This window comes from Sebastes umbrosus, chromosome 23 (assembly GCF_015220745.1).
Source record: "Sebastes umbrosus isolate fSebUmb1 chromosome 23, fSebUmb1.pri, whole genome shotgun sequence".
Lineage (NCBI taxonomy): Eukaryota > Metazoa > Chordata > Actinopteri > Perciformes > Sebastidae > Sebastes > Sebastes umbrosus.
This window is the reverse complement of record NC_051291.1, coordinates 3,198,411-3,217,907: the sequence shown is the minus strand read 5'-3', so window position 1 is coordinate 3,217,907 and position 19,497 is coordinate 3,198,411. Positions and strand designations below refer to the sequence as shown.

General features: G+C 43.3%; 1 long non-coding RNA gene across 1 annotated transcript; it reads left to right on the top strand.

The window, feature by feature from the left end:
- Positions 1-509: 509 nt before the first annotated feature.
- On the top strand, positions 510-18,806 carry LOC119482563. Its single transcript, XR_005205462.1, has 3 exons — positions 510-648; positions 3,870-3,872; positions 18,770-18,806. It is a non-coding gene; the product is annotated as an uncharacterized LOC119482563 (long non-coding RNA).
- The last annotated feature ends 691 nt before the right edge of the window (positions 18,807-19,497 follow it).

The window sequence follows — 19,497 nt, the reverse complement described above, 5'->3', positions numbered from 1 at the left end:
TCTATTACATACTATACACACAAGAGTATCACTTTAGTAAGGCTTTTATCAACCACACAACACTAAACGAAAGAACCAAAGAATGATCTCAACTCCAGATCTGACCTAACAGAATATTTGACTGTCTCTTCTTTGGAATCAGAAACGCAGCTGTGATTTTTCGTCACATGTGCACCCCAAATGAAAGAAAGCCTGCAACTCATTTAGATCTTGACCCGTGTTTTTTAGATTTCAAAGACTTTGATTTATTTCCATAATTTGTTGGAATGATTCAGATGAAGGACTTTTCTGTAAACAATGAAAACGGATTCTGTCATAGTTCCAAATCCACAGATGGATTTTTATCTTGGAGAATGTTGAGAGGATTCACCAAGAGCTGTCACATTTTTAAGTGTTATACTTTACTCTGATGCATGGGGAAATCATTTATTATCATGTATTTTATAGGGCTGGGGAAAAAAAGAATGAATCACATTTTATTTGTTATGATTTTGAAATAGATTTTTTAATACCAGAATCAATATTTGCTTCATTTGAGTCTATGTCGAGGTAGAAGGAAGTTACCACTTTTATTGTTGTAGTCTGAGTAACGTGACGTCATATCTGTTCCGTATCCGTCAACCAAAACAACCTGCAGCGAGCCAAAACGTTCAACGGTCTGCGTGGAAAAGCTGTCGAGCCGGCCGTCGCTCTCGTCTCCGTGGTCAAATGGGCCGACGCTACAACTGTAGAGCACCCAGATACTGACATTTATGTTAAATACATTCAAACGGCCCCGATGGAGCTGACCATGGATGGATAAAGAGAACGGAGCTGACGGGAGAGCTAGAGACGGACTTGGAGAAGTTAGAGGAAGTAGACACGTGTGACTACGTTCGGTTTTCAAAATAAGGTGTTAACAAAGGGAACTGTAAACACAAAATACATCTATGGAAATAAGATTGATTGGATTATATTCACCAGAAGTATAAAACATTACATGTCCCTTATAAATTAAAAAGAAAATAGCACTAATTTGTGAGGGAAATGTCTTTAATCTTTGATTTTTGGGTTACTGTAAAAATTTAATAAATTATGCCTGACAAGGACTGACATATTTGACTTTAGGACATTTCTGACGACTTACAAAATTTGTACTGTATTCATTTAGATATTTTCTGAAATAAAAGTCCCTAGAAGTGTATGATTAAACTTTTTCCCCATGGTCTAGTGTTAAAAATGTTAACAAAAATCAAAATAAAATCGTAATATTGAATCAAAATACTTGTAGGATCGTAAAACATATCGAATAAGCACCCAAGTATCCTGGTAGTATCGAATCTGGAGATAGGTGTGTCGTCCCAGCACTAGCATTTTAACCAATATGAAAGAGAACACAGAAAACAAACTTTCTATACTTGTACCTCTGTCCTACTACGTGCTGGTCATTTTAAAATACGTCCACAAAACAAACAAAGAAAGTGGATTGACTGTCTCCCACCCAGACTGACAGGTGCGCTTCTCTACACCCCCCTCTTGTGGTTACATGATGTTTGAGGTCAGGTCAGCAGTGCGTGCCGGCTGGAGATAAGCTTCCCCTCCTGCACAGTAGAAGCTGAATTATTAAAGCGATCCATGACCTGCTGCACAGCCTCGTCCTGCAGAGGTTAATCCCAACAAGCTCAAGCTTTACTGTAAATCATTTGTTATGTAATCTTTTTCTTGTGTTTCAGTCTTGGTATGATCACATTTTGGCTGCTGGACGATGTCAAATTTAGGATTAGATTACATAAATCATTTCAAGAATTAGCCAGATTTGATCCTTTTGTGTAATGTTTAAAACAAATAACAACATGTCCCACCCATGAAGGATTAATGTAAAGAGGGAACTACTATCTGTACACAGTTTTGTCAAAACACATGACAACCAGCAACACACGCTATTATAAAAAAAAAAAGATTACAGGGCTTAGGGAGCTCTGTTCCTGAGAAAACAGCTTCTAGGCTGCTGGTCTGCTCCAGCTCAGCTTCCTCTTCCACAGCCAGATAGCAGAGACCCAAAACGAAGAAGAAGAAATAAGAAAAAGCAGCCAGAAGTGCAGAGAGGATATTTGTTCGATGGAGAGGAACAGTCTGGGAAATTAACTTGAGGCAGGTGAAGAGGAAGTGTCAAAACAGAATTAATGTTGCACCCCAAAGCTTAAAGGTGAGATAATAGAAGATATGAGGAGCAGACTCAAAGTTTGCGGTTTGTTACAAACCAACCTCGTTACAAACTATCCTCGTTACAAACCATCCTCGTTACAAACCATCCTCGTTACAAACCAACCTCGTTACAAACCATCCTCGTTACAAACCAACCTCGTTACAAACCCAACCTCGTTACAAACCCACCCTCGTTAAAAACCATCCTCGTTACCAAACCATCCTCGTTACCAAACCATCCTCGTTACAAACCATACTCGTTACAAACCATCCTCGTTACAAACCATCCTCGTTACCAAACCATCCTCGTTACAAACCATCCTCGTCACTAAACCATCCTTGTTACAAACCATCCTCGTTACCAAACCATCCTCGTTACAAACCATACTCGTTACAAACCATCCTCGTCACTAAACCATCCTCGTTACAACCCATCCTTGTTACAAACACACTGCACATAATCACGTTACTGAACTCCCAGTTCAATATAAACCATTCTATTGTTCTGTATTTGTCTTAATGTCCTAATGTCTGTATGTTTTAACACTGTCCAATTGTCCTATGTCTTTTTGTAATGTTATATTGCACCAATGAAAAACAAAAACATCTGACAGGGGAAGGGTAGTGACCCGTGTGTACATACACACCAGGCGTCCGCACACACACACACGTGCACGGTGTGTAAATAGATACTGAAGGTTTATCTCCAAGCGACTTCATTCTGGCACACCTCACTGAATTAGCTTACAGTTCAAGGCACATCCCGTCCCACTTGAGATAATAAACCCGAATCTCCACTTTAATTTCCCACCTATCTTTGCCTTTTTGTTCTGCGGTCCCCCATGCGTCGCTCTCTTTTTGTCCTGCTTCCAATCCAATTAACTAACCGAAAGTTCAAGCAGTGAATGCTGATAAATGCTGCTAAAAGAATGACTAATTTGATGGAAAACAAACAAGCTCCTGATAGAACCAAGGTCATCGCTTGTCGCTCGGCTCACTCCGACCAGATCAGATTGAGATCAGAGCTTGCAAACCTCAGCGGGGGGGGGGGGGGGGAGGTGTGTGTTTGCGGCGCAGCTCGTGTGTTATCTCATCAGTTCTAACAGGCTGAACACAGCACCGTGTCTACTTTCAACATGAGGCTGATAAAAATCAGCACGCCGGTGGCACATTGGTCCTCCCCAATCTGACCGCATTCCAAAGTGTGCACACATGAACCACAAGTGCACACACACACATGCCTGCACACACCCCGAGGCAGAGGCTTTTGACAGAGGGCGCCTTCAACCAAAACCTCAGTGAGTCACCGACAAAAGACAAAAACAAACAGCTCGTAAAACACACCATCAATTTTCGTTGTTATTCACCTGAGCAAATAAAAGTGTCATCATGACAGTAGCGCCTGCCCTCTAATGCTACGTTACACTCGTCTAATACATGTGTTTAGCAATACTACAGATTGACCTTGCCTCCGATTCCAAAAAGGCAGTAATTATGCGAGAAAAAAAACAGAAGCGCGAGGCCTTCCTTCCAAGCTCCTGTGATTAATAGCGCCCGTGTCTGGCATAGTTCAGCGCCGATTGGATTTACAACGGCGTAATTGATGGGTGAACTCCTAATGCGAGACAAAAGTCAAGACAGGATTTCCTCCTGAGCTGCGAGCGTGAAGATTCCCGGCGTGCGAGGACGTTGAGAAGTCGGTACGGAATGAGAGCCAAACCATCTGCTGGTGAAATAAGCGGAAGATTTGCGGAGATTTGTGAGAGGTGAGTCTCAGGTCCCCCTTCCTCTGAGCGGCTCTGAGATTGGAATACCGATTGAAGACCGAAGCGGAGAGAGAGGAGAGTGAACAGAGTTGGGTTTAATGGAGGACAATGGCTCCATAGACTGTGAACAAAGAGGCTTTCACACACCTGAGTGTGTGCGTTGAGTTGAGATGAGATTATAAATTAGGAGACATAGGTGAGGATTGAAGGACAAGGGGTTGGGGTGAGTGGAAGGAGGTTTTATAGGGGCAATGAAGGGGAGAATGAAGGAGAAAAAGGGGGCTGTGTTTGCCTTTAGGGTCCCGTTGACACCCATCCAATAGCAGCAGGCGAGGGAACTTGTGTGGACAGGGAACACCCCGAGGGTCTGACATGTGTTCCTACTGAGAACGCGGCATTCAGGTGAAAATATGCAGTAGAGAAAAAAACAAATGAATGAAGATGCACAGATAGTACTGGGCTATCACCTTCATGCTAAGTGCTAACAGGTTTAAGAAATTAGCCTCCTGCCCCATGCATCTCAGTTTAACAGTCTTTTTTGATTCTGTGGGCTGCATTTTTTACTATTTTAGGTCATGTTGTTTTCAGATGAGGAAATTCTTTTTTTTCCCTCGGCACTACAAGCTGCTGCCGTGGAGGACGGGTTGTAAATAGTGGTCACCCATTTATGGACACTATGAGAACGGTCAGTTCTTCCCAGTTGGAAGTTTGCATTCAAATCATGGCTGATGCTTGTAGCAGAACACATTTGAATTTTGTGTTTTAATGCAAAATGGAAACAGTACAATGACCGACCAGTCCATTAAGCCTAGGAATTACGTCCATGGGACAATTCCGCACCTCCCAACTGACGTCCGGTGCCAACGTTCAATGCCACTGCAGGAAGTAGTGTGCCCTATAATGTAGGAAGACAGAATGTAAAGCCAAAGAACGTATATTGCCAACAAGTGAACGTCAATTGATTGCCAGAGTTTCTGTTCCGCGCGTGCAAGTAGTAGACATAAACAGCTGTTTGGGTAACAGCGAACCAAAAGGATGTCGCGAACCGAACCGAACGTCCTGTAGCGAACGGTTCGGGTCAAATACACGTACCGTTTCACCCCTAAACTGGAACCAAGGCAGAGAGAAAAAAAGCGTTCAAAAGCATGGTGTTACTACGACTAAACCTGATGGGACGCACCCTATTTTTTCCCTGATAATGCAACACAGTGACCAAACAAATCAGTGCTGAAATCAACAGGAGGAGAGTAGCGTTACCTGTTAGAAGTTGGTGGGCAGCACAGTCCTGCTTGGCTAAATAACGGAGCTACTAACGTTAACGGAGGTTCCACTGAGTTACATCATGGTGTGTTCAAGCTCCGTAGTAAAAATTACTATTGGGCAAAGGTAAATTCTAAATTTATCACGATGTATTCAAATGTAATCTCGTAAAATTTAGTTTTTGGCGAGAAACTTAAATAAATACAGTTTGAAGGAGATGTTTTCACAGCAATATAAAAGAGATATTAGAGAGCTAATATGACCACTATAGATGGACATAACAAAGTATAGTACAGTACTGTGTATAGTACCCTCCCATCCCCAAAAAAATAGGGCTCCTCCAGAAGCTACGGTGTAATTCGTACACTGAAATTTACCATGCATATAATGTGTTTTATGTAAAATATATCAAACATTGAATGCCATCAGATCTAAAATGTTATATGTATTTATGCAACAATCAAATACTAAAAGGAATTGTGGTCTATAAATCAGCAGGTCTGTTCTGATATACTAATTTGGTTCTAATAGAAAGCATTAAGTAATGTCAGCAGTATTAAAGTGAAGTATGAGCAAGAGAAATGCACGGAGGGGGACTTGTAAAACTGCTACTACTTTATGAATGAAGCTTTCTTGGACATTTTCCCCCCATTATGGGAATACCTGTCAGGAGAGGTTTCTGGGAGAGCTGCTGTTTTTCATTTTGTTGCGATCTGCGGGCAGATTCTTTCCGACAGGTTTTGGTCCACTGGGATGTGTCTCTCCCTTCAGATGGCAAGCAGCCGATTTAGGCCCGTCTAGGACTGTTTTGTAGAGCGGTTACCGATGGTTACGAGATGCCAGCACCTTGGAAGAGTGACAAGAATTGCAAAGAGAATTTTTCTCTTGTCGTGCTCTGATTCAAATGCCCGGGCAGGTTTTTAAATTCTACAGCCGGAGAGGGGAATAGACTGACAGAGAGTAACTGTAGCAGTTCATTCACTCCTCCAACCCGGTGCCATGTCCCTTGTAACCCATGCTCACCATTCACTCACTCCCAGACAAAAGTGGCTGCACTCTTAACTGTCTGAGCCCTGGGCCCCGTTAATCCAGCAATTCATTTCAAACGGAGCGAAGAGGTTTTTCCAGACCTGCATTTGACCCCGACGCTGGAGGTAAACATTAAGCTAGACTGCTGACAAGCCTCAATAACCTGTGTACCTCGGAGCAGCCTACAGGGCCTCTTAAAGCAGGGGGGCTTACTAACTTTTTCAAGACACAGACCAAGTTTGATAAAGGTTTGGTCTCGGAGGAAAACTTTGTATCAATGGACCTGCAAAGTATGACATTGCCTATAAACCATCGCACTTTTCAATATTCTCTATAGCACCAAATCTTGTACCTTATGCAGTAACTTTGGCCCCAAGATGTCTTTAATATTTTGTCCCTAAAGGCTGGCCTACACTAAAAGATGTTGGAAATGTGAGAGAGCCCACACATAACAACATGTTATGTTAAATTTAACAGTTTCTTCCTATAGTGTGCGGAGAACAACATTTTGTCCAAAACAGCACAACAAAAACTAACAGATTCATTCTTGAACAACAAGAGTCCCGACTAAAAATATTGGATAGACAGTATAGACAGTGTGAAACTCCTAAAGAAGTTGTAGTTTTGTTGCCTAAACCTAATGAAGTTGTAGTTGTGTTGCCTAAACCTAAAGAAGTAGTAGTTTTGTTGCCTAAACCTAAAGAAATTGTAGTTGTATTACCTAAACCTAAGAAGTTGTAGTTTTGTTGCCTAAACCTAAAGAAGTTGTTGTTTTGTTGCCTAATTCTAAAGAAGTTGTAGTTTTGTTGCCTAAACCTAAAGAAGTGTTTCCGTTTGTGTTCAAAACGTAACGTTTCATTCAGTTTTACAACATGTTAGAACGTGTTGGTTTTAAGTTTCACTTTCACTTTTACAACTTTCACTTGTAGTAGGCCCCTACTGACTCACATCTATGGTGCTTAAAGCGACTGATAACGTCTATTTAATGGCCTGATAACAGTTGAATCAGGTGACCGGCATTAGATAAACTCGAAACCACAAAAAACAGGTGTAAGATCTGGTATAGGAACTAGGTTTTTGTCCATGTCTGATTTCAAGGTTACTTCATCAACAAATGGGCATTAAAACGTGTCCAATAATCCTCCTGAGCACAAGGCAGAACAAAACAAAGGAAGAATCGTCTGTGAAGGTGAGAAATGACAGCAAAGAACGCTGGTCTCAGGTGTTTCAAGGCGCGATGTTCGCTGCATGACAAAATGTATATTAAAGCCACGGCGCTAATTACATCTAGGTCTAAGCAGTCGGGATCAAAGAGCGCCGAGAATCACTCCGGTTCTCAGATGACCAAAGATTACGAAAGCCCCTCTGCCATCTTTGTAATACCGCGGCTCTCAGCCAGCGTTAACCCGAATTAAAACAGCACTGGAGACTGAAATGAAAGAACAAAGGAGAGAAATGCTCAGAGGGAAGGAGAAGGAGAGAGTGGTATCAAGCATGAGTTTTGTTCTGTGTGAAGAGTGACAGCATAACAGAGAACAGAGCGTGAGGAGAGGAGAGGAGAGGAGAGGCAGGGGAGGAACAGGGACGGAGTGAAACTAAGACAGAAGCTACGTTTCCATCCGACTGTCAGACTAATCTAACATAAACGCTTCACATGTTTTTATGGTCACAGAAGATATAATCCAAATCTCTGCCAGCTCCCCAGATGGAAACACGGGGACGGCTGAAGGAAACAAACTCCCAAACGTCTTAAACGTCTTAAACGTAACCACATCAACGTGGAAAAACTCAGAATAACTGATGTTCTGATACACCGGCGTAACAACAGAGAAATGCATTTGGCAGTTTACTGAAGCTTTAACTGACTGCCATACAACAGCTCATATGAAAAGAAAGAGACAACCTACATAAGGGTCGCCAAAGCTTCGCGGGGGGACGCGAGGCCGTATTAATTTTAAGGGGTGTACACATGCCGCGTCTAAAAACGTAGTGCCGCTTTCATCCTTTTATCCAAGGTGTTCGGGAGGTTGCGCTCCTGTCGTGCCTGTCGTTACTAAACAACCAAAACCTGCGCGCTGCAATGACGACAATGAAGTCGCTTTAACTTTGACAGACCTAAATATAATATGAAACATACATGAAATATGTCCCTTAAGGAAAAAGGTTGCCATAGGTGACCCTAACCCGACCCCGAACGTAGCCGGGGCCACCGTCAGGGCCTTGGAGCGCAGGAGAGGTAGGGAGGTAACTAGAGAGAGACCACGAGAGGCCAGAGGGAGGGGAAAAGAGACGGATCAGGGCTTCATGTGAGGTAAAACAGAAGAGCAGGGAGAGGTAGAGCGTGGTAGAAAGACAAATAGAGAGAGAGAGATGAATGGCAGTCAGTGAGAGGGAAGTGAACCACAGCAGAACAAGTGTAAGTTGAAGGCAGACATGGAAGCGATTCCTTGGTCCATGCGACCGTACAGCACTTTACTAAAGTAAAGATTACACACACATCGGCACACAAACCGACCAGCAGGGAGGTCAGGGCCACGGAATGAAAAGACTGGATTGTATGCCACCGCTGGCATGGCTCTAGAGCTGGGAGATTTAAAAAGTTGAGTACAATAATAAAGCTAGTGAGTCAAAGCCTCTCTGGAGCATTATTCCTCGAGCCGCGGCATGACAAAACACCCTGAATGCTTGCTCTGCGGTGGAGGCTGAGTGAAACCGGATCGGGAGCTGAAGCAGCAGCTCAGCGGGGGGTGGAGGGGGGGACGGCGTGTGGGTTCGGAAGCGGGGTCGTTTAACGAGGTGTCTGACTGATCGGCTCGGCACCGGCCAAACTGATACGCCCACCCGAACCCAACCTCTGTGTGGCCCGAGAAGCACCCAGGACGAACCAGCGGGGACCATCAAACGGAGGCCGCGGCGGGCCTGCCAAAGCTGCTCGCAGCCCATTATCGGCCTGGAATTAGAACATTTGTCTCCTGCCAAAGCCTTTTAATATCAACAGCCCGTGTTTTACATGAAAGGATTTCGCTGACGCGCTTACTCGCAGCGATTTGCAAAGATTTTTTAGGAGTAGATGAAGCACAGGAAGTTCGACTAAGAGGAGTAGGAGGTATGAATCACACTGCCTGGAAACATGTGCAACACACTTCCTGTGAGTCTCAGAAGAGGAGCAGAAAGTGGAGTATGATTGTAAAGATAAGGGCCGATCAGAATGAGTAGAGGAGAAATGGATCGGGTCCAATGGGGAAATAATAACGTCCAAGCCCTTCTCCCCCCCGACATATTTCTTACGTGAGACGTGGGGAGGCTGCATCAACTTTCCAAAACCGACAAGCAGGTTTCTCTCACTCATTTTCATTCAACTACTTCTGTCACAATTTCTGTCTACAACCAAGTTTAGCTGTTCAGAATGGTCCCAATTTCACTATTGAGATTTCATTATCGCAATTCTAAAATGATGGTTTTGAATATTTCTGCGTACTGGGGTCGCTGAACAGTTTTGGAATTACATAAATTGGGAATCACTGTAAAGCTGAGACTTTTGTGGATCCAATGAGTCCAACTGTATTGTATAAAATGACCTGTGGTGACCTCTAGGATAATCACAGCCTCATGACACTTTACAGCCACAAACTACAGACCTAGAGCATTCAGAGGATGGATGGATCAGACTAGAGACCTAGAGCATTCAGAGGATGGATGGATCAAACTAGAGACCTAGAGCATTCAGAGGATGGATGGATCAAATTAGAGACCTAGAGCATTCAGAGGATGGATGGATCAAACTAGAGACCTAGAGCATTCAGAGGATGGATGGATCAAACTAGAGACCTAGAGCATTCAGAGGATGGATGGCTTTCCTAGCTAGATTGACAATAAGGGGGTTTTACACAACAGAAGTGCTCGCCAATTCAATCGCCAAAAAAAAATGCAATTCTTGCAGAAATCTCCAAATGTTGTCAAAAAGTTTTTGATACCAAATCACAGCTTGACTTTTTCCATGGTGTTCCTCAAGGTCTTGGTGTCTTAATGTGGTATTTTGGAGAGATTATTGATCATTTTTATCAATACAAAATTTCAAAAAAAATTAAATTTAGCACCAAATCTGTGTAACAAATGGTATCAACCCAAAAATTACTGCAACAAGTTATGAGACATAATAGAGCATGGGGGATGACCATCGTATACTTCTATCATAATGTTCTAAACCCTTATACTCTTAATTAATTCATGTTTATTCCTGATTCATGACTAGAACAACTTGACACACAGTGCTGAGCTGCTTCTTAAATTCATCTCCAGGTTCTCAGCTTTCAGATGATGTACACCACTTCTATGTGACATCTACTGTTGACCTGCTATCTCCCCTAAAGACCCCCTGTACCTTCTTAAAAAACAAAACGGGTCTATTGATTGATGAATTAAGGGGATATAAGGGCAAAAACTGAATATTTAGGGGTTGCAAAAAATGTAAGTAGATGTAGAAAAGATGACCATTCACCAAAGAAACGTTCCTAACAACGAATGTTTCACGTAAAAGAGGCGTTGTTTTCTAAAGACACGATGCCACTTGATGCCACGAAGGAGTAAATGAGAAATATGTATTAGTAGTTTGGGTGAACTGACAATCTTGACTCTTTCAGAGCCTCCTCAGCCTCGAGTACATCAGCCTCAGCTTACCTGCAGAGTAACCCCAGACGTGTAATAGCCCCACCCGTCAACAGATGGCACTGTTCTGTCTGAGATGGTGAGGGGGAGAGAGGCAGCAGCTGCACAGCAGACCCCTGCAAAGAGGGATGCTGCTGCTGCTGCTGTAATGATGGATCTAACCTTGGGAGACGATTGTTGGGCTTGCAAATGAGCCGCCGAGGTAGAGATCGGGCGGAGCTGCAGCCTTCTCCCCACAGAACCGACGATTAACAACGTTTTACATTTATATTAAAGGCGTTTAGCAGATGCTTCCATCCTCTGTGACAAGTAGAGTAGGATAAGCTTCAGCTGCTAGTTCTCCAACTAATAGAGGAAACCATCACACTCTGATTGTGTAAGTCATCTACTTTAGGATTTCTGTCCATTCCTCATATTTAATCTATTCATAAGATAAAAATGAGCTCATTATCATCTCTGCATGCTGCTGGTGGGAGACAGAACGAGAGAGGGAAGGAAGGACAGAGGTGGGAGGATGAAGAGGTAGGGGCCAGGAGAAGAGGAGGGAGGGACACGAGGAGGAAATGGGAGCAGAAGACGAAGAAAGAAAAAGTAAAGGAGGAGGACGAGGCGGATTGGGAATGCCAGGGAAAAGGTCAGCTGCCTCTTCAGCACTTCTCCTTGATAAACCGAGGGGAACGGTGGCCTGGATAAATCCTCCTTTGTCTTTATTTACTGAGATGTCGAGCATTTCATCGCCGGCTCTATAAATGGGCTCCTGTGGGGCGGAACTGGAGACGGTGGAGAGAGTCGGAGAGTACAGTGGTGTGCAGAGAGCTGGTGTGTCTGCTACAGCGGTGGTTTCTAGTGGATTTTAGGTCAATGCAGGTGTCAGGTAGTCAAATATAAGACTTTTTTTAGATCTTTTTAATGATATTTTAAGTATATGACAAATTTAAACTAAACATAACTAAACAGCTGAAACGACAACGCATATTCACGGTGATGAATAAAGAGGCTTTAGGTATACTCCATAGGACTTCAGAATAAAAGCAGATAATGTTACAACTAAGGCTGTGTCGACGTTAACGCAAATTCGATTTACGCAATAACACAACATCTGAGAGTGAAGATACTGGTATCATATGAAACTAGAAAACATAATGAATCCATCGGTACCAACCATGTCATACTAGCTTGTCGAGAAGAATGCTAAATAACGCTCCAAATTTGAGCTATGTTTTGCCGAGGAAAAACTGTCATGGCCATTTTCAAAGGGGTCCCTTGACCTCTGACCTCCAGATGTGTGAATGTAAATGGGTTCTTTGGGTACCCACGAGTCTCCCCTTTACAGGCATGCCCACTTTATGATAATCACATGCAGTTTGGGGCAAGTCATAGTCAAGTCAGCACACTGACACACTGACAGCTGTTGTTGCCTGTTGGGCTGCAGTTTGCCATGTTATGATTTGAGCATATTGTTTATGCTAAATGTAGTACCTGTGAGGGTTTCTGGATCAATATCTGTCATTGTTTTGTGTTGTTAATTGATTTCCAATAATAAATATATACATATATTTGCATAAAGCAGCATATTTGTCCACTCCCATGTTGATAAGAGGATTAAATACTTGACAAATCTCCCTTTAATGTACATTTTGGACAAAAAATGTGCGATTAATTTGCTTTTAATTGTGACAATCATGTGATTAATCGCGATTAAATATTTTTTATCAATTTACAACGCTAATTATATATATTTCTTATTTGACATAATTTAATTTTGCCTATTCATTTTTATTTTTTTTTGCATTTTCCACTCATTCTGTATTTTTTATTTGATTAAGACACTTTAACGCATTAACTCAATAGTTTGTAAAAAAGTTTAATTTTGGTACATCATATGTATCACTGCCTGTTTGTAGCTGCGAGACAAGCAGACATACAGTAAGATAACTTTTTTCCACTTGAGTCCTTGTCAACTCATGCAACACCCCGAACATGCTGATGTGTGTTTAGTTTCTAGTGTGTTTTGATTGATGAGGCTATTCGTTTATTTGACTCCCGTCCTCATTATCATGCAGATAACATCAGATGAGCACAGAAAAGCGTCTCCTTCTCAGGCCCTTTCTCACCTTTTATGACAGTTGATAGTTATGAAATTGTTCCGAAATGGCGAGTCAGCAGAAAAAGCTCTTCCAAAGCTTAGTGTAAGCCACAGTTTTATGTGCCAAGGGTTTGACTTTGAGTATGTGGTTTTGGCAGCGGGCAGCCGAGCCACTCGGAGACCCTATCATAAGCATTTCTCAGCATTATGTTATCATAGTGGGGAGGTGGGGGGGATTGGACTGTGGTTACTGCTGGAATAACCCAAATATTTACTATCAGCTTTCAGTACGCGGTGAGTGGGTGCTGCTGATAGTGGGAGGTGGTGTTAGTTTGAGCAGCGGGAGGAGAGGTAGTGAGTCGTGAAGGAGGATAAGGAGGTGCGGAGAAATGAGGTCTGGTCAGTAATTGATTCAAATGTGCTCCACAAGAACAAATGATGTGCATGTTTTGTGGTGAATTACTGTTGCAAATTCATAATATGCTAAAATCTTACATGTAAAAAAAACTACTGTTGCATTATCCCTTAAAGTTTCATCTTTGTCGCGAAAAATCCTTCTGAATAAAAGCATCGCACCTGAGGTCTCACTGGTTGCCTGGCAACCTCACAGTGACGACAAGACTCCAAGAGGTCACGGTGCACTGCCAAGGAATAGTCTCATACATAAGCTTAAACTACAAAATGCTTTTGGATGTATTAAACAAACAATATAGAACGTTTTAATTCAATGAGCTTCCTCCGTAGGGTGTCTGGACTCAGCCTTAGAGAGGAGCTCAGACATCCGGAGGGAGCTCGGAGTAGAGACGCTGCTCATTCACGTCGAAAGCAGCCAGTTGAGGTGGTTCGGGCATCGGATCAGGATGCCACATCCAAGCTCTTAACAGGTATAATGATTAAATGCATAATGATAGTACTTTAAAACAAAATGTTTTAAAATAGATCTCTTTTTGAATCTTGAGGAAAACACTGAGCACAGATCTGCCGTTCAGCCCTGCTGATCCCCCCCTCCCCGAGCCAGACACCCCTCTCGGGAGGCTCAGAGTGACCCGGTCCGTGCTGTCTGAAACAGGGTTAGTGCTTCTGCACAGCCGGGATAAAGCCTGGAAGACTCCACTTGGTGTGTGTGTGTGGTCTGAGATATAGCACTACAGCGACACTTGACCAACCCTCAGGCATACATCATGTCTTGTTGCAACACACATCATAAATATAATACATACTGCGAGTGGAAAGGGTTAAAAGTGATCCCTTTATGTAATTAACCCCCGAGAGGTGAGCTGGTGTAATGGAGCCGTCCCAGCGTGACTCGTGTAGCTAATGGGACTTTTAACTGCTCTGCAACGACAAGGTCGCGACCGGCTGACCTCGCTGTCGTCAAGGAGACGCGCAAGGTTACGAATGCAAAGGATTAAAAAGAAAAAAACACTTCCAATCCCCTACAGCAGAGCATCTCACTGCATGCTGGGTAAGAGGTCAGAGGTTACAATAGCTCAAGAGCCACTCCGTTGCAGACCGCCTCGAGACGGCTAAATCCTCGTATGCTACGTTTGCTCTGACGGTATAACGGAGAGAGAGAGAGAGAGAGCGAGAAAGGACGGATAGAGTTAGAAGTAATAAAGAGTTTTCCAGTCCGGTCAGATGTGAGCCTGCGGCTGCACCGCCGCTGCTCCTCCTCTGGCTGCCGCGGTCAGATGCTATTAGGGACACATAAGAGAGACGGATGGCCGCTGACAGGCCGAGGAAAGACCCGGGTGAATTTCTCTGGTTTCTCTTTGACGTCTTGGTGTTTTAGGAAGGTGGTGGTGGTGGTGGTGGAGGCTGCAGCGAGGTAGAATTTACGCTGTGGTCTCCGTCCGGATCCAGAGTTCATGACCCCCCCTCCCTTCTCAACAAGCGCGTCTTTGTGTTGCCTTTAATTTGACAGGCTCTGCGTTTTCCCCCTACTGTTGACCGCGCTTTGAGCTTTTCTCTCGTAGTAGAACTACTGAAATAACAGTGCAACGGAGACATAGTTAACTTGTCGACATTATGATGCTTTCACAGCTACTACCAAGAAAGAAAGATTTGTGAGAAGTGCAGTTTGATTAAGACTGCAAAGAGCTGCCTGGTAAGAGAAATTCAGTATGTATAATTTATAGCAGCTCCGCGCTGTTGGAAAAAGACAAACTCAAACAGCATACCAATTAAGTTATTTTCTCTGGTTTTTGGAGGCCCGGTGATTATTTGGGATATAAAGGAGGTGCAGGGAGGCCTGTTCGGGTTTGGCCCGGAGGCCCACATCAGTTCCCGAAGGCACGGAGATCCTCTCCTTTGGTCCTCGCGACCGCTGACGTCTCGGGTTACTTTGTGCAGAGCCGCCTCGCTTCCTGCGTCGCTTATTCTGAGACTCGCTTTGCCGTCTGTTTGTTTGTGTTTCTGGGTGTGTGTGTGTGAGTCGGAGTTTGCTCGGGTATCTTTAAATGAGTGTGTGTAAAGTGCTGACACGGAGTTACATTTTCCTGTCCAAACAAAGCTTTGCAACAAGTGTCCATCAATTAGTAGTCCATTCCGTTGTCTGTTTAGCTTGAGACTGACAGTGATTGACAGTCAATGACACCATACCTGACACACATCTGGACTACCCAGATGTGGTCAGAACCAACCATATGGTAGCCTTGACAAACTAAAGGCCTAAGAATGATCTCTTACAAGTACTCCGTTGTGTTCTGGTGGGATTCAATCAGGGCTGTGAACCGATTCAAATATTTAATCTTGATTAATCGCATGATTGTTCATAGTTAATCGTAATTGATCGCAAATTATTCGCACATTTTTTATCTGTTTAAAATGTACCTTAAAGGGAGATTTGTGAAGAATTTAATCCTCTTATCAACATGGGAGAGGACAAATATGCTGCTTTATGCAAATGTATGTATATATTTATTATTGGAAATCAATTAACAACACAAAACAATGACAGATATTGATCCAGAAACCCTCACAGGTACTGCATTTAGCATAAAACAATATGCTCACATCATAACATGGCAAACTGCAGCCCAACAGGCAACAACAGCTGTCAGTGTGTCAGTGTGCTGACTTGACTATGACTTGCCCCAAACTGCATGTGATTATCATAAAGTGGGCATGTCTGTAAAGGGGAGACTCGTGGGTACCCATAGAACCCATTTACATTCACATATCTGGAGGTCAGAGGTCAAGGGACCCCTTAGAAAATGGCCATGCCTGTTTTTCCTCACCAAAATTTTGCGTACGTTTGGAGCGTTATTTAACCTCCTTTGTGACAAGCTAGTATGACATGGCTGGTACCGATGGATTATTTAGGTTTTCTAGTTTCATATGATGCCAGTATCTTCACTCTAGCTTTAAAACTGAGCTCGCTACAACCTAAAAATTGCAAGTTGCATTAATGCGTTAAAGAAATTAGTGGCGTTAAAACGAATTTGCGTTAACATGTTATTATCGCGTTCACTTTGACAGCCCTGTATTTTACATAATTATCAATCCTGCTCACTCTGGATCTGTGTCATAAAGACTTGGCGCCATTTTTGGGCACCTAAAATGATTGAGAAAGTGCTGCACAAAAATGAGAGAAATTAGAATTAAGGAGCAGAACGGTGAGGTCCAGTTGGAACGTCAGGAGATCGGCGTAAAGACGAGCTAAGTGGTGAAAGAACACAGAGGACAGTCTGCTGTTCGGAGCTGGACCAGGGCCTGGGGGCATGGCACCGAGGCCTCCTCAGCAGCCGCGTACGCCCGCACCCACATTTTGAATTCAGTGAGTCAGATACATGCTTTTTTTGTTTCCAGTCCCTCTGCTCGAGCTCCAACCTGCTTGCTTCCGTTTTCCTGGAAAAAAAGAGACTGCCTTGGGGGAGAACGACAGACTGCTGCATCATGTGACGCTTGGCGCCGCCGCTTGGCGACTGGCACCGCCAATCTGGGACCCGTCACGGGACCCACCTTGAGAAAGAAGCCACCCGCTGCGTGGCACAGATGGGATGCCATTGGGCTGGCACGCTCCTTTAGTTCATTGATTCATGTCGACCTCGTGATATTTTTACAATAGAAGGGGAGCGGAGCTATAATTCATTCATAAGAAGATCTTTACTACAGTTCTTTCCTGCTGTCAGAAGTGAGAACAAATGGACCTGAGACTACACAGCCTCGGCTCTGTTGTGAACTGCATGCAGAGTAAAATGCAGTAGGACAGATGCACTTTAAGAAACTACTGTGCTGCAGCTACGAGTTTCTCACTGCTGCGGGGAGAATCGATTCCAGATCTGCGTTACGTCATGTACAGGATGGAGGTTGTTTATTCCCCCGCCGACGCAGTTATTTTTGGGAAAACGGATGTTTCATACACAAGGTGCCCGAGTTCATATTGCACAAAGCTGCTGGGAGCCAACACAGCTTCCTCTATCAAAAGAACAGATGCCAAAAAAGGAAACAGATGATGGGAACGAGGGGTAGGCGCCGATTCTGACAAAGAAGGTGTGCTCTATAAATCAGAGATGGACTCAGCTTGAGGTGATAACACAATGGGATGGAAGAAGACGGGAGCTGGAAACTATAAATTCCAATTTTACCTTGACGGTGTCTGACAACGTGCTGGCTCAAGACGCCATCAAAACTTCCAGGAAACATCAGAAAGCTGTGGCTGACTTTGTAGAGGTTACACGCATGGTGGTTGGTGGTTAGTATTCACAATCACGACGGTCTAATCTCATACATCCTTTTGTTTTGCGACCATCGATTCCAAGCTATTCTACAATCATCTGCCACAATCTATCTTTAAATTCTGCACCTCAGTATTCTTTTATTTCTTTATCGTAAAGAGTTTTGTGCTGGGAGACGGAGTGAATGTTTATCATGCCATTTTGGATGATGACGGTGGCTCTGAATGGTCAAACAACTCTCTTTTGCCTTTTGACGAATGCAAAAAAAACAACTAGTAAATCAAAGTTGTTCTGAAAAATGTAATGACGGACGAAAGTTTCAGGGCCGAGGTGTAAACAAGATTGACGCCAGATTGTATTTATTTTTAAACGTGTTACATTATACGGACTTGGTGTGCAAAGACCTTAACCAAGCTAGAAAATATTATTTCTGCCTCAAGCAACATGTTGAGTTGCCCCTGAGGAAGGCAGTTACTCCACCTGAGCTGATCCGTGGCCAGCAGCAGCAGCAGCACGGCTTAGCAGCTACTTGGTACGAATGAGCTCCACGACATGAATGTGAAGAAGAGTGATGCAGAAAAATAGCACTCAGTCAAATCCTTGTGGATAAATTATATTAAGTGTTAAAAAATACATCAGTGTGTGTTCAGAAACAAAGAGCTGGCCTCTGTGCCTCAGCAGCAACATCTGTGAGTGGTTAGCAAACATCCAGAATGCATTTGGATTCAATTTGCTCAGCACCTTCTGTTTAAACACCACTGAAAGCTTTTTTTTTATTATTTTCCAAGGGACGAGGTGAATAATGAATCAAAGAGAAATTTAAATTCAGGATGAGCATCTGGCTATTTTTGCACCGGACTAACAGGGATACATGATGCAGCCACATCGGGCCCAAGCTCTGAGAAGTAAGACGTGAATGAAGGAGAATCTACTGATCAAAATCTACTTCTATGATTTTTAAATTGATTTTTTTATGCCAGAATCGATATATTTGCTTCACAGAGGTAGAAGGAAGTCACCGCTTTATTGTTGTAGTCTGAGAGACGTGACGTCATATCTTTTCCGTATCCGTCAACCAAAACAAACCGAGCCGAAACGAGAAAGCAGAAAACGTCGGAGGGTCCACGTGGATACGACCTTCACCCTCACATGTTAAATCCAGCGTGGTAAACGCTACACATCCAGTAAAGGATGTAAACACTTTGGGTTTCACACATTGACAGGAAAAGCAGAGCTAGACATCTGCTTGCTAACTCTGTCACGGACAGGAAACGTTATCGTATCGCGGTAACATGCGGTCAAGCCGGCCGTCGCCCTCATCGCCACGGTCAAATGGGCCGACGCTACAACTGTAGAGCACCATATACTGACATTTATGTATTTTCCAAAGTAAAAGTCCCTAGAAGTGTATGATTCAACTTTTTCCCATGGTCTAGTGTTAAAAAAGTAAATCAATAAATCGTAATATCGAATCGCGATATTTAGAAATTGCAATACATATCAGATCGGCACCAAAGTATCGTGATAGTATGGAATTGGGAGATAGCTGTATCGTCCAAGCCGTAGTAATAACATCATACATCCATCAGTATCCCTCAGTGGACTGCAGCTTCATTCCTGAGTTTTCCCAATTCCAGGTATTCAAGGATGAGAGATGGTGAATCAGGATTCCATTTCACTCTCATTTGGTTTAAGATTTTCCAATACTGAGTCCCCTAAAAACTGCAAAGACTTAAGTTCACTCCGAGATATTAAATCCGAAGTGGGGATACTAACTCATGTGCTGGGAGCGTAGCTCTTTCCAAAGGTTTGCTGCAAAGACAAGAAA